Below are 16,926 nucleotides of genomic sequence, written 5' to 3'. Positions count from 1 at the left end.
AACCAGTGCAATTTTAACTAATTGATAACATTTTACTGGCCCTGCCTCACATTAAACACGTTACATTGGTGAAACATGGGTGGTTTTTATTGTGCAGCAGATACAGGAAGCATGATGTGGTTGTCACTGCGATTAGAGCTGACTACTGCGATCTACAAAACAACAGCCATTTGCTGCATGTTTTCATCAGTGGATAGTTTTAAATATTGCTAGGAGTAATGGAACAAGGAGTCGCCACAGTGAGCTGTTAGATGAAGAGTTGCAAACATTGTGAGTTTGTCTGAAATCGTATTACAACTTTAAACATGAAATTGTCTTCCTGACTAAACTAACACTATGCTTTGTTACCTCCACAGTTAATTTTCAAGGAACTAATCATTTTGTAACATGTATCACTTTGTGGTATACAGGTATGTCTAATTTTGGAACAAATAATTCTCTGCCAAAACTAATGTAGCAGCACAGACTGCAGACTTGTTAATGAATTGAACTGTGAGGAAAAACACTATACAGGGGAAGTGTTAATTGGCCCTGAAAGCACCTGAAAGCAGAGTTAACCAGGCAGCAGGTTTCACATACACAAACACGTATTCATGCTTTGACAATCTCCTCAGCTGCCCCACACATTTTGATGTAATCACAGTCGCACTTGCCCACCCGTTTTTTTCAAACACAATTTATCCACACACACTGTATGAACACATACAGGCTCACACACTGCTAGCAAACACGCCTCACAACACAGTCCTACACAGCTCTGATTAGTCAGGAAAACACGATTACATGGACAGAGAGCGAGAAAGAGAGCAGACTTACATAGAAGCACAGACAGAGTAAAAGAAGACTAAGACATAGAGGAGTGAAGAGTGCCGAAGAGAAACAAAAAGAAAGGGAGCGCCACAGGCTACATGGCATCCCCATCTTGAGGATTAGTGCAAATCTGACAGGTCACCATGAAAACAGAGCTGGGACTGCACAGGCGAGAGAATGAAATGAGTGTGGGTGTCCCGGGAACAGTACACTGCTAGGCAGACGAGACACACAAATAGATACACACATGCCAGATAAAGACATGTCAACATACCTGTAGCACAGTCTAAAACCCCTAACAGGCATGTCGCAGAGCAGACAAGATGAAAATACTTTCAGTTAAAGAGCAGGAGTGTGTGTGCGCGTGTGTGGCAGGTGCAGGGCCTAAATAAGTTGACGTTGGGGACAGCAAAAGGACAAAACATGCTTGATGCATGTGATCTTATCGCTGTGTGTTTGCATCAAACCTTCAGTCTGACTCTACAGATGTGGACCACTGAGATAAACAAAAGACAAAAGCATTTGAAACTAACTTGTGAAAAAATGAAATCCAAGTCTCTAAGTCCAGTTTTTAGAGCAACATCCTACATTTATCCATCAACTATTATGTTTTTTTCTAGACCATAAGACACATAGCAATGTGTTGCTTTGGCCATGTTGCAGTCTCTTCAGTCGCCATTAGAGGTGTTCAGTTCATGAACAACAAACTAATCGATCACACTGAGCGTACTGAATCATCAGTGTCACTGACCGAAACCGCCGCCTTTTGCATTGGAGCTCTCCTCATTGGTGACTGAAAACACCACAGACAGCCCAGGAGTGAAAATGTGAAAAACTTGAGCTGTTGCGCTACCTGTATAGACAGCTATATGGATTTAAATTGTAGCATATCTGTTTTCTCAGATGCCGTTGAGACGGACATGAGAAGGAGTGACGACTGAAAAAACACAGCTGAAATGCCTCTTGTGTAGATGAGCTGTGAGATGAGATTGATACCACTCTCATGTCAATGGGTTAAGTGTGGAGCTGAAAGCAGATGGGATCAGTGTTGTACTCGAGTCACCAACTGTCAAGTCTGAGTCAAGTCTCGAGTCCCCCAGTGTTTCTCGAGTCCGAGTTCATGTCTGAGTCACCAAAGAAGAATGCGAGTCGAGTCCCCATTACCTGAGTTTGAGTCCGAGTCGAGTCTCGAGTCCCCAGTGTTCAAGTCCAAGTCCGAGTCACTAAAGAAGAGTCTGAGTCTGCATCCCTCTGCATCTATTTAATGAGAACATTTAGTAGGGGGCGCGCACCATGAACTACAGTCGCAGATGGAGGACACACACCCTGCCCCTGCATGAAACAGTTACAGACTAAATATATATCTATATCTTATATCAAATGTTTATGACTTATTACTTGGGTTGTATTATTCGTATTATTTTTTTTTCGATGCCGGTGCTAAAACTTAAATTAGTCTCCAGTGCTTTTTAAACGGTGCCGGTGCCTAAATGGTGCCTGAACCGATACTTTACCAAAAAAAAAGAAGATTTAAGAAGAAAAACAAGAGCACAAAACTTCAGTCGGTGACATTAGAGAATCTCTAACCTCATTGTCACGACTAAACTCTCCCCTGACTATGAATATTTAAAATGGAATTAGAAAAGGATTTGAATCAGTGAAATGATTCATAATTTGTGTCTGTACCTGGCTGCCTCCACCATTACCTAATCGTTTGAAGATGAACCAAAGAAGAATTTCTGAACAGTTGCTATTAGAAGTTAAGTAACGACCAAAAAATATAAAAAGAAAAACATATTCGCAATGAAACTAATTTGAAACGACAACAGAAGAAATTCAGTTGGGGTGAGTCCAAAACAAAACCATGGATATTTGTGTCTGTGTTTGTGTATCTGTGTTGCTTGGGGCTAAATGAGAAGGAAGAGGTAAAGAGGTTACGAAACAAGTTGCTTTTGGCAGATAAAAATGAGATAAATGCTTTTTGCTGAGGGAGGGATGAGTTTATAGAGCATACATGTAGATAAAGGTTTCCGCTCATCTGTCTTGGCAGTTTCTCCCACTACTTTTTTCTATTCTCCTCCTGACTGTTTGGTGAACTCTCTCTGCTACCTCCCGTCTTGTGAGAGCAGAGGAGAACTGCATTTCGGCAAAAAGAGAGAAAAATAAGGTTTTTCAGACTCTCTAGTGGTCTTTTTTATTCATTTCTCATCCTCTGAGTCTCCCAGGCAAAGCTAACTTTCCCTCATCGGTAGACAGGGTCTTGTCTCTTCCCTCCTTGTAATCTATGATACTCTCCTCTCCAGTCCTCCCCTCTTTACTCATTTCACCTCTTATCTCCTATTGCTCCTTCTCTTCCATTTTCTCATTTCCTCTCATTTTCACTCACTTCCTCCTCTCATCGCTCACCTTCTCACTTGGAAAATATGCCTGAAAATGAGATGATGTAAGAAAACCCTCCGCTTTTGCAAGAGCAGGCTTGAAGCCAAACAGCGATCCCTTTATTTTATTATTACATCTAGACATCCATTGCTCGTTGAATTGGGATTAGTTAAAGTAAAAAAGCACAAAAGAACGATGGCAGTGTGTTAACTTTCACGGATATACCTCTGAGCCAATGGGTATTTTCAAAGATCAGTTGCAGCTTCTTTCTACAAATCTGATTTGTGAGAAAAGTGAGTTGATCACCTGAGAGATATGTATCCCGCTTAATGTCTCTGTTGTTGCAACTTCACTCGCAGAGGGGGACAACTGGTGGGAACAAAGGATTCTTTATATCCACCTCATTGTGGATATGTCAAGATTTCCATTGACGTGTGCAGGCAGATCTTCTCCCTTGATCCTCAGGAGTTATCACTCTGATGCCCTTATGTTTTCAAGTCTTGACAGAATTGCAGCTGATAAGCAGCACAATATCAGTTCGCTACTGTTGTTGTTGGACAACACAAATATTTTTGTTTATCTCTCAATACCTCAGAGACTTGAGTAATGACGATGGCCAAGATTATTATATAAATAAAAAAAGAATTGTCAGGGGAGTGAGAAACAAATGATGAAATAGTGCTTTATTGTTCTCTGGACATAAGGCTCTCGCCTCCTGTCGCTGTACAGGGAGATGGTTTCACTGGAAAATTAGGCGTCTCTAATGCCGGCTAAGCTCTTAAGCTGCTCATTTCTGACACTTTCGTTACCTTGGTTTTCTCTCTCTTTCTCACTGTTTCTCTGTCTCATACTGTTCCTCACGTTTGCTCTTTTTCCTTTATTTCTACTGTATCTCACTTCTTCTACTTCCCTCCACATTTCTCTTCTACTTCCTCTCTCTCTCTCCTTACTTCCCTCTCCTTCCCGCCTGCTATCTCTATCTTCGCTGCCTGCTGAGAGTTGTATTGTTGCGGAACGGTGGCTGTGAGTTCGAGGAGAGGACCACGGTCAGGCTGAGGCAGCCATCTACACACAGCAACAAATAAAGCTGCTTTTACAAAAGTCCCAAGACCTCGGCTTTCAGAGGCTCCGCATCTTTCACTGCCTGACTTAACTAGGTCATGTTTCAGTACAGTTGAATTATGCCCTCATGAGATAGTGTTTGTCAAAGAGGAGACAACAGCTCTACAGCCACTTGCACATTCAATGGGGAGAAAGTTCCCACCGATCTCAGCCTAGAGGCCAAGCTGTCATAGAAGACGACTCATGCAACACTTTATCACAACAATAATCATCAACACTCGGTTTGGAGGAGTATTAAATCCACGAAACTTTAACTGTGGTGGCTTTGTGCCAAACAAAAAGAAAAGATGTTAGTAGGATGGTATTATGATCATTTACAGCTATTATGTTCCTGTTTTCAGTTGTGGCACATTTGGACTAAATGCACCTGAGTGTTATGGAGAAAGCAATGACATCAAACTCCACAGCTGTGGTACTTTGGGCGCTGTTCAGGACTCTGATTTAACATCTTGCCACTTTGCAAAAAATCACCTTTAACCCTGTTTTCTGCTGAGCTTTAAGAGTGTGTCAAAAGATTTCAGCTGACCAAGAAGTTCAAACAAAAGTCGCCATCTCTGAATATCTTCATTTAATAGTCAGATTTAAAAATAAGTTTGTTTTGTCACATCTTATTAGAGAGATTAGCATTGAGCTGAGCTCTCAACATTGACTCTATGCCTAACCCGGCAGCAAGCACAGCTCAGACTTCTTATCATGTGTGGACAGCCTTCAAAATAAAAAATAAAATAAAGAAATTGTATTTATCCACTTTGTTTAAGTTTGTTGTTTGCATTTATTACAAAATTAAAGTAATAGTATTTAGATAACTACATATAGCAGGTTGACAATGACAACATATGTTACATTTTATGGCATGTATTCACTATTCTGTAGATGTATGTTATGTAAGGGACTGTAAGGCAGTTGTTGGGGTGTTTTACTTTTTGAAAAAGCAAGGCCCTCCATTTATGGAGTTGTTGGTGATAGATGGGCCAAATCAACCAATCAGATCAACGATATATCAAACTCTTGCTGAAACCAGTCGGGAGAAGAGCAAAAACATCTTTTCCTCCGAGAAAAGCCTCCAGTGCTGTTTTTTTGCTCTTCTTTCAATGAAGGAATACTCTAAAAAACTCGTGAGATCAGGACGGTCTCACGAGGCTAATGTAGAACAGGATGACAGAAATAAAAAAGCAACAGTGGACAGACTTGAGTGGAAAGCGATGGAGTCTTACTCCTTCGCTGAACTGAGATACTCCTTTTCATGTTACAGTGTTTGGTTTCCTGAGGGCGACAAAGCATCAGTAGAAAGAGGTGTGTGGAGAGGAAGAGAGAGGGGGGGGGGGATTTGAATGAAAATGATTGGACATGTTAAGGAGAGGAAGGTGTTTTATCAAGTTCTCCCAAGGGTCCCAGTTTTTCTCTGTTGCTCGTCAGTGTGGCGACACTGGTACCTTACGGCTGAGCATAGGAATTTTAGCGAGCTCCAGTGGGAATGCATTGCTTGATCGCACGCACACACACACACACACACACAGAATCAGTGCAGAATCCCGTTCAAAGGTTTCGTATGATTCTCCTTCCTATTAGCATTGGAAAAAAAGAGCGGCCGGAGAGCCTCAAAGACCCCCTACCCCAAGGAGCTGAATACTGTAGATGGATGGAGGAAGCACAGAGAGGGAGATGAAGGTGGGATAAAGATGAGCAGATTGAAAACAGGGGCATCAAACTGTGGAGGCCGGTGATGCGAGGTGCATGGGAATTTAGGCGCTCAAAGCGAGAGGAAAGGAGAGGTCAAGAAGACAAGGAGAAACAGGAACTCTGGAAAAGTTAGCATAAAAAAGAGGGGGAAAGAGACTGATTTACATGGACATGAGCTACAGTGTTCATCTTATGTAATTGTCAAGCAAGTTACTGTATATAAAAACCTTTTTGTTTTTTTCAAAAACATGAAATAAATTTGGGTTTTCGTGAGTAAAAAGCTTCTTGGATAACAAAGAGAATATTTTAGTAATGTATTAGTATATGTCTTACTGTCAAACTGTGCTTCTGAGTCTCCTAATGTCTTTTTCATGCCGTCAAAAAACATCAACAAAGAACTGAAATTGATTCCTTAAATGCAGCAACTTCGACAGGAAAACAAGATGGGGTTTAAAAAGCAGTGACAGTGTGTGAGACACTTCTTTGAGGCTCTGGTGGACATTTCAAGGACATCTAAACCACTTTTGAGCTGTTTTAAAAATGCACTTTAACGATGTATCATCCCATTCCTACAGGTGCATCATAATTTACCACAAAAACTTGTTTTCATCCACATTTCTAATGATTTCTTGATAATTTCGACAGAACAAATTCCTTCAAGAGTGTGAAAACTTTCCTTTCAGCAGCTTATTTTTGAGCCTAATAATTTCACAAAACTAATTGGATGGAACCCCAGTTATTCAGAGATAACGATAAAAAAAGAGCTGCTAATGTCTTCTGGCTGAGGAAGAGGAGCCAGAGACTAGTTGAAATCAGCATGATTATGGCTGAACTCTGTGTGAACCCTGACAACATTGAGGCTGCATCAGTGCTTTTTTTAAACATCCACTCTTGGGACCCAGATTTCAAAAAGAATTCTTCTCACGCCTCAAACTATTTTACATCTTTGATTTTTGTCTCCCTCCTTCCCTCCTATCTTATCCAAACACCTGTAACGAGAACTCGCAGAAGCACGCACACAAACACACTCAGAGAAAGACACGACATGACTGCGAGACCTTTTTGTGAACCTCAGACAGAGAGAGAGAAATGAAGCAGACTGGCAGGTTGACACAGTTAAAGGGGATTAGATCAGCTGCTATTGACATTCACAACAGGGTTAAAAAAGAATTTGAAAAGATTATTTTTCTTTCACTCAAAACTAGTTCATTGTCTTTCTTCTTTTCCAACCTGTCAAAACATCTATATCAAAGACTCGACTCGGGACGAGCAAACCCATCAAACCCACCTTACTCCCTGTATACATGCACATAACACCCACAATTGCTTCTCTGACCTCTAAGTATATCAGACAAGAAACAGCTGGTTTGAAACAAACCGCTTTCCTCTACTAACATACACACTATGGCAGCAGGGGAGCGTAGATTAACTGGATTTTGAGGAGGATGGATTGCTGTTGTTTGTCAGCACAGCTAAAATTAAAGCTGTCAATAACCATTATAGAATGAGACACCCAAACATTTACATGATACCACGTTGGTCACACATTCAGTTACACACACACACACACACACACACACACACACACACACACACACACACACACACACACACACACACAATTTGTCATGTAAAACGCAGCTCCCAGCCTGAAAAAGCCACACTAAAATATTCCCTCATTGTGGTCTGGCATGGTGGTGTTGGAATTAAAGTGCAACAGATGCCATTTTAATTTGGGTGCACAATGCAATTTGGCATTAATTTGAACCTTTCCTACAATCAATTGCTACTGAATATACAGTATGTTGTCATGCTTTAACAGTTTGCACTGGAAATTTATTTACATGGTCTTTATTTATGTTTTTTAATTAAAAAAAGTTGTAATTTTTAAGTATCCCTCCACTCAATGGGCGTGCTGGTCTTACAGGGAGGTGTGTTCAGGTGCATTATTGGCATATTGCTCTCTTGAGGTAGCAGGAAGGGATCACGCCATTGACCAACAAAAACCTGGTCTAAAGTCAATAGCGCAGCATTTCATTGTTATTTTAACAGCGAATTAGTAAAATGCGCCTAGGCTTGTGCACAGCGCGCACACACTATGCTTGTTACACACACACACACACACACACACACACACACAGGGAAGCGCAGCACGACACAAACATGCAAAAGATTACATATAAGAAATATTATGGTTTATTATTATATTATCATAATAGCAATGCGCCAAGGTACAATCGCGCCTGGATTTTAAAGGGAATGGGAGATGACACTCTGATTGGTTTATTGCATGTTACGCCCAAAACACACTATGAATTAATGAAGACACTAAGCACAACCCTTTTGAACCATGGGCCCGGCGCACGGACCCTTTTTTCTGCCGTCAAACTTGCAAAAGTGGATTTGGACACGGCCTAAATGCACCTGTGCCATACGCTTCACGCCGTGCGCTTAGATCGTTAAAATAGGGCCCTAAAAGGCTGTTATCAAATGAATCTGCTGATGGAGGAAAGTTTCTCTGCGCTCACCTTAAATCTGAGTTTGAGACGAGTACCTGCGAGCATGGAACCTCGAGTGTGCATACACTGAGAATGGAGACATCTTGTCTAGTAGTAAAACGTTTGAAATTAGCAATATTTGCATATTCATAGAATCTTGACTTTTTAAAGGGGGAGAAGTAGTTTTAAGAATTCCTAATTGAGTAATCGACCTTTCTGTGAAACAAAAAACATCTGACAAAAATAATTATTTAAAACAGAGCATTTATTATTTCTTAAAACATCTGGAGGGGGCATTGACGGGAAGAGACATGACAACTTCCTACTACGCATACCGGTTGACTTACATTCTTGTTAAGCTTTTAATTCTTGGTTTACCAGCATTTATGTTTTCCTCCTTCTCTTGCTTTGATATTACATGCTGTCTGTTTTATCATTACTATGCCTAAATGTCTAATTCAACATCTGGTCCAGGAGCAACTTGAAAATAACCAATTTTAGGACCCGTAAAAATAAAATGGAATAAAGTAAAATAATTGGATGAACACACCACTCGCTAGGCTGTGCCTGTGATTACAATGCTGATTTTCTATTTGGACAAATATGGCAGCTGTTCTGACACAACACATTCTCCCAAAACCCAGCCTAAATACATTTTGAGCAAGAAAATAGGCAGAGCACATGGATACAAACAATGTAGAAGACACACACTTCCAATATGACTATACAATCCCTAGGCTATACAGCTAATGGGTGTCCTCAGTCTCTTCTACAAGCTGTCCTTCGTTTGCTACCACGGGACATGATTAACACGCACATATACCTTTGTGCGCAAACACACACACGCCTTACCGCAGGGTGCTGTTATCAGCAGCAGTCTAAATGCCAAGTCACCTAGCTAACCATGCAGAACTAACACTCTGCATTGACATACAGCTACCCACAACAAAAGGGCATTCAAACTATTACTGTGTGTGTGCAGGTATTAAGATTTAATGTAAAGTCACATTCCCATGCATGCACGCACGCACGCACACACACACACACACACACACACACACACACACACACACACACACACACACACACACACACACACACACACACACACACAAACACACACACACACACACACACACACACACACACACACACACACACACACACACACACACACACACACACACACACACACACACACACACACACACACACACACACACACACACACACAGATGTCTGTGCAAGTGTGTCCTACAGAGATACAACACCAAGATTACAACAAGAGATAAAAATTGTAGACAAAATACATCACTAACTCCTATAAACAAGGCCAGAGTTTGTGCATTTGTATTTTAATGTGTGTGCACACAGTATGTGTGTGTTGTCTAGCAGGCTTCAGGCCAGAGGACAGAACCTCACTGAGGTGATCCCAGGCCCGCCGGCCTGTGTGTGAGTGAATATGAGAGCACAGGGCAGCAGCAGGGCTGTTTGCAGGAGGAGGAGAAGTTTGAATCCGGGTCTGTCCAAGTCTAGGACTATACTTTAACTAAATATTACTGTATTCCAATCTAAATACTCTACAGTAATTCAGTGAAATACCATCACTTGATTTTGAAGCTGTTCATTTACCTGATGTTGAAGGGCGTCAGTCAACCTGGGTCCTATTCACATATGTTTTGTCCATTATGACTATTGGTTATAATAACATTTTACTCACTACCTTCATTGTAGAGAATGCAAAAGGTGCTCTGCAACAGCTAGAGATAATTACAAGGGACTACGCTCTGCATTTACTTGTACTAAATGGCAAGAATTTAAGATTAGCAATTACTATTTCAATTAAGTTATTTTGGAAAGCTGTAGGCTGGCGCTCCTTGCCCTGATCAACGTTGTTCTTATGTTGGCGGTGGTCATAATTGTTAAGGTGGGTGACTACACTGAAGAGGAAAGGCATGAAAGTTATAAAGTTTGAAATGTTGCATAGAATTGATCAGTATGAAGGAAAATGATAAAAGAAGTGGGCTAGGAAATGAAAGGTTGCATCCATGGCTGCCTGGAGAAATGTTGCATGGGCAAACTTTTGAACTACTACTGGTGAGGTTACTTTAAATGTAGTATTTCTGGCAGCACTTCACTGGCCTGATAAACTGTGAAAGAGCAAAATGTTGATTTGTATACTTCTCTCTCTGGAGCCAGCAACACCACGGCATCGGTAATAGTAAAAAGTGAGGAAAAGTATTTTAAGTCTGGCTCTGAAACGGAGCAGTGAAATTAATCATCAAGGCCCAGATTCATAAATACGTTTTTTGCAATGAATTTCTGTAGACAAACATTGGTATGATGGAATTTTATCATAAGTCTCATCTTTACAAATGAGGCCTCTGGCGCCTGTGTTTGAAACTTATTCCTAATGAGTCATAATGAGTGTCCTAATTCATGGCAGCAGTAGTGAATCCAAATATGAGTAACACAACATAATATCAGCTATTTAGTAAAGGCTTTTATCCAAAGCGCCTTGCATTACAGCAAGTATAAATATTTTTTAGCATGAGTGGCCCCAGTGGGAATTAAAAAGTACCATTAAGAATGTGGGTCAGTGTTTGTTTTTCACATAAATCCTTTTGATCTGAGATAGGAGAAAAAAATAAAGACCCCTTTATGGTGCTACAGTACATAAGGTACATTTTGTTATTATTAAGCTCGCTAGGTTAAAATGATTTATCTTCTATAAAGATGTTTGTCTCACAGTGTTTCCAATGGGGGATGTTGCAGCCAAACATCAGAGCCCCCTACCTAGTAAACCTAACACTATCATTAAAGGTACCTTGTGGAGCTTTCTTGTAAACAAACAGTTTTGTTTACATGTGGTGCACTTGACAAAATGCATTGTGTGTCATCATTGAGGCCTAACAAAGGTGTTGAATGCATCTAACTCCTCATGAATCATTTCTAAAAAATAAAAATAAAAAAAAAATGTTAAACCTGCATAGTTTACCTCAGTGTTACAACTGTCCTCTTCTTCTCTGCTTTTTACTGGCGGATTGCTACATTACTCTCACCAACAGTAAATCCAAACCATATAGCCCCTGTTTATTTGATAGACATGACAGTATTATAAATATTGTCATATACTATGATAGATAAGATAACATTAGATTAGATACTTGAGGTAAGTATAAAGCTGAAAGTGATGACAGTACATTATTTTAGTTTAAGTCATTTTTTTAAGCAGAATTGCCCAAATTTGCCCTATTTTTTGCTTCTGTAATATAAAAAAAACTCCTTTGGACTGGGTTTTGGACTGTTTGTCAGACAAAAGACACAATTTGAATATGTCAACTTGGGCTTTGGGAAATTGTGATGCCAATCGTTTCTTATATTCTGACATTTAATGGCTTATTCAAGAAATAAATTAACAGATTCATTGATAATAATGAAAATAATTGTTAGTTATAAATGTCTGTTTTCAAAACACTAGTGGTCAAAAACTAACCCCAACCCTGTCCTCTCATCCTAACCATTATCTGCAGTCTCAGACATATTTAAAATATGCTCTACACACTTCACATTTCCAGTCACATCTTTTATTCTATTCATCTCTAACCAGGTGGCAGCAGTAGTATTCAGACTATATATCATATTCTTTTTGTCTTCTGTCATCATACTAGAAGCATCTGTTGCCGATTTGTTATCTGGGAGTCATCTGGTGTGGTGTACAAAGGCCATCTCTCCTTGGCTGATCATTGTGATAAATATCCTGTATGTGCATACATTCTTAGCTATAAAAAGGATTCTGATTCAGACTTTGTAAATGTATTTTGTTGTTTACCTTCACAGAGAACACAAAAACCTTTCACTTTATGGCACTCTATTCTTGCCAAATGCCAACAGTCACAATATTCAATTATGTATTATGCAGATTGGCATTAAATCTGCTGGGCATATAGTTTTTGCCAAAGTACCACAGAGACAAGCTTCACATCTTTAGACCCACTACATACCGTAAGGCTGTATGAATATTTCAGGCATAACGACTTATTATTCCAGACTAGACATCAAAATAACAAGGGTAAAAGCTGCACATTCGTAACTCAGATAAAGTATTTTTCTTATTTTTATGGTCAAGGCCAAGATGTCAAAACATTGATCCACAAACACCAACTTACTTTGAAGGTTGTACAAATAGCAAGATATTTAGTACGTTATTAGTCCTGTTCACTGCTGATCACAGTAGGACATTTCTGTTGCTTTAAGCTTTTAACGTTTTGTTTAATAACCCTTAGGACCAGTGCAACAGTATCTTTACACAGATTGTCTGAACATGAAATGGTCTGGACTCAGAATGTACCAGCATAAACTCTCAGTCCTGTTATCTTCATAGGCCTTTTGAGTACAGGTGCAGATGTTAAGAGACCACAGAAGTTGTGATTAGGAATGTTGTGGGATCCAAATTCGCAGGAATTGGGGCTTGCTAGGCAGCGAGCCAAAAAAAAAAATGTTTTTTGCTCACCAGCAACCCTGGCTATTGTTTTTCCAAAGTTTGTGACAGCATTTTCACAAGCCACTATTTTTCAGGAAATTACATTATTATTGTAGTTTTATTTGATTAAAGTTGACTGTGGTGTGCTATAATTTACTTGAAGAACTAGAATTACAACATCTTTAAATGTAAATAACCACACAAATCAAGACTACATAAAATGTAGGCTCTAACAGTGATGAAATATTCATTAAAAGAGTAGTTTCTTATTGTAAAAGTGGAGCAGGGGTCGAGAAGATTCATTGAAAGTGGTTTGGAGCACGCGCTCGCGTGACACGATTGAAATATCAACTCTGTTACCCAGTTTTTCCTGACAACGCTTTACTCACAATAGCAGGGCTTGCTATGTGTTTTTAGTGCACATTTTAAAACAGGGACAGGCCACCAAAAACCACCATGGACCTTAACTGGTGACATTAGTAAGGCAGCCCCCTGGTCAAAATACATTCTAGCACGGCTGTTCAGCGTATGCATGGAACGCAACGGGCAGAGCAGCAGCGCGACCGCGGCGCTGTAAGATGATGTAGTATTAAAGCAACACTAGATAACCTTTCCCGCTTTGGTCCCCCTACAGGTTGGAAGCGGAATTGTCCATTACATTACATTACGCAAGTTTGCCAGATCGGGTAGTGGATCTGTAGTTCAAATGAACTGGACGATGTAATAAAATGGACAATTCCGCTTCCAACCTGTAGGGGGACCGAAGCGGGAAAAGTTCTCTAGTGTTGCTTTAATAGCGACGGTAGCGAGAAGTATGAAAGACCGAAATGCAGCGTAAGGTTGGTTTGGGTGGTGGATCGGTCAAACAAAACAGGACTTTCACCCAGGAGACCAGGGTCCATGTTCCGTTCTTGTACCGCGTGTCACTGAAACGTACATATAACCCCACCCACGATCTTTTCCCAAACCTAACTGTCCCGTACTTGTGCCGCACGTCAGTCAGTACGTCCCGACCCAGAACGTGAACAGTGATGTCAAGAGTCCCGACGCTAAAGGAGACTTTTAGCATTAACACCAAACGCCAAAGGACGCCATGAGTCCCGTATTTTACGCAATGAGAGATGGGGAGTGTATTCTCCTGTGTCAGGCGTTGGCACAGTGGCACAGTGGCCCAGCAATCAGGGTTGCAATAATATGTTTATCTAGTACAATTATCCATGTTAACAAGGTCATTTTCAGTTTTCTCAGCATTAAGCTGCTATGTGAGAGATGCAGTTATGCAGGTCTTTAGGGATGCATACCTACTCAATGAAGGAGCAGGCGGTACGCAGGGAGAATTAACAGTACTCCCGTGGACAAAAAACAGAAGTGCCGGTAGTACTGGTGAGTTTCGGCCCATTTCCGGCACTGCTTTGCCCCAGTCATAGATTTTTCTAACTAGAATAATCTTGTCATCAGTATGCCTCATCTGAAATGAAGTGTAGTTTGTCCAAACCTCACGTCAACATGACAACATTTTGGGGACAAGAAATGTTTTGTGGTGTTAGCAGAACAGCAATTCTGAGATTTAGAAAGTCTACTGTAGCGTTTATGTGCAACCATGATGCAAAGACAGACAGCTGTCTGTTTCGCTGGTCTGATAGCCACAACACACACAACACTTCTCTTCACACAGATAGTACTTGCAAACATAGACAAATCCATACACAATTAATTTTTACTCATGCTCTCACACACACGCACACACGCACGCACACACGCACGCACGCACGCACGCACGCACGCACGCATGCACGCACACACGCACGCACGGCCTCTGGACCCCATGCCAGTTGCAGCTGTGCTTTCACAGAGGAACAGCAGGACCGGAGCGGGGCTATTTCAGGCTGCAGCGGCCAGATTGAATTAAAGCCGGATTAATCCCTGTAGAATTTGTGTCATTCTTCCAAGCAACACCAAATCCAAATCAAATTATACAACCCGCCTCCCGCTGCCACCATCCATCCATCCACTGTACTGTAGCAGTCAGCCTCAAGTGTGCGCATGTGTGTATATATCACTGTCTTCTCCTCTCCTTTGCTTTCCTACTCAAATTTTTTCCTCATCCTCAACCACAAACTCTGTGTGTCCCCCACTCTCCCCTCAACCAACCTTTTGCTCCTCTCCAGCTGTGACTGATGGGAGGGAAGTTAATTGATAATGACAGCCTCTAAATCCAGTAGAGGAATCGTTAAATGAAAGAGGACTTTGGGACGGTCATTGAGTTCAGTCAATTTAGTTTTTTTTGCAACACTGAAAACTGAAGCACACAATCACACACAGAAAGAGACAGACACAGACAAATCATATAAAACAGGACTGAACACACCTACATCTGGAGCTTGGCCACCGTTTCGAATGGCATTTAATAGGAAACATCAGGTTTTGGGGAGAATGAGCGTCCTCATAAAAAGACACCACCTTCATTTTGTATGGCATTCAACATTTCACACCATGTTGACTGGTGCATGAGTGCTTGGTATTTTGTCAGAAGTTTCAACTTGAGAATAACCAGCATGATCAGTTATTATGTTATGTTATGTGCTACAGGTCTGCAACTTGCATCGAGCCTGTTAGAACCCCAAAAAGCGCGACAATTTGAGCTGGGTCCAGCACATGTTTATGTGTGTACTGTGGGTTTGGATTGGGTTTTAGCCTAAAACTTAAATATTACTAATAAAAACAATGAATGATCAATATCATTATGAAGTATTCATTTCATTATAAAAAATTACAGACATTGACAATAATGCATGCTGATTACTGTAATTTTTATGTTATATCAAATATGATTAAAAAAAAAGCAAACCGCTCTTAACGATAAGTGAACACTTTTTCTCTCCTCCTGCAAGTACAAAGCCAGGATTTGAGAAATACTGAGCTGGATAGCATCAGATCAGATACCAAAAATGTACTGACATGTACTGAAGTGACGCATTAGTTTTTTTCCATGGAAATGAATGAGGCACACTGTCAATGAACATTGCCGCCTGAAAGCATACTAGAAATAACCATTACGGGACCACATCAACTGTATTGAGTTGAAGATATTTCATCAGATATAAATATAACATCTCTAACAACTTTTTATTTACGGAATAGTCACTGAATGTCGTCGTTGTAAAAAATTAGTTTGAAGTCTGAAACATTCGACAGGGGATTGATGTCATCTGCCAAGCTCAGGTTTGCTGCATACATTTGAGTATATAGTCAGTCATAAACAGTAAATAAAGAGAAAAAGAGAGTAAAACTAAGAGAGCTATCAGCAGGGGACTGGGTCACTGGGTCTACTCAGTTTGTCCTGTTAGCGAGTCATTACGGGGTTTGCACTTAAATCACAACCACTGCACCGCTCTAATCTGGGAAATGTTAATCTTCAATCCCCTGAACCACTTTGTAAATCTCCTGATGAAAATTCAAGAACCACTTTTTATCTCAACCACACAAACTTACTCAGATTTGCAGTGTTTCTATGTTTGATTTGAGGGATGAAAAGAGTTTGTGTGAGTGTGAGTTGAGTATCATGTGATGTGTGTTTATGTGTGGGTGGTTACATTTGTATGTTTGTTTGTATTTGTGTGTGAGTTCCTTCTCTCTTTCTCTGTTTGATGGACGTATGGGAGCTTTGAAGAAAGAGTGAAGATGTGTGAGAGAGGAGCTTGAAGTGGAGAGAACAGCAGCGGCTGATGACATGAGGCTGGGAGATGAGTTAATTTCCTGACAAGACTGACATGCTAACAGAGGAACTCTTGCACTCTCTCTTTTTCTCACACACACACACACACACACACACACACACACACACACACACACACACACACACACACACACACACACACACAAACTCACATGTGTGCCAAACTCATAATTTTCTTCCTTGGCATAATTTCACATCTTAGTAAGCAACACCGTTTT

This window comes from Sander vitreus, chromosome 14, assembly GCF_031162955.1.
Source record: "Sander vitreus isolate 19-12246 chromosome 14, sanVit1, whole genome shotgun sequence".
In the NCBI taxonomy this organism is placed as follows: Eukaryota; Metazoa; Chordata; class Actinopteri; order Perciformes; family Percidae; genus Sander; species Sander vitreus.
This window is presented reverse-complemented; position numbering follows the sequence as displayed.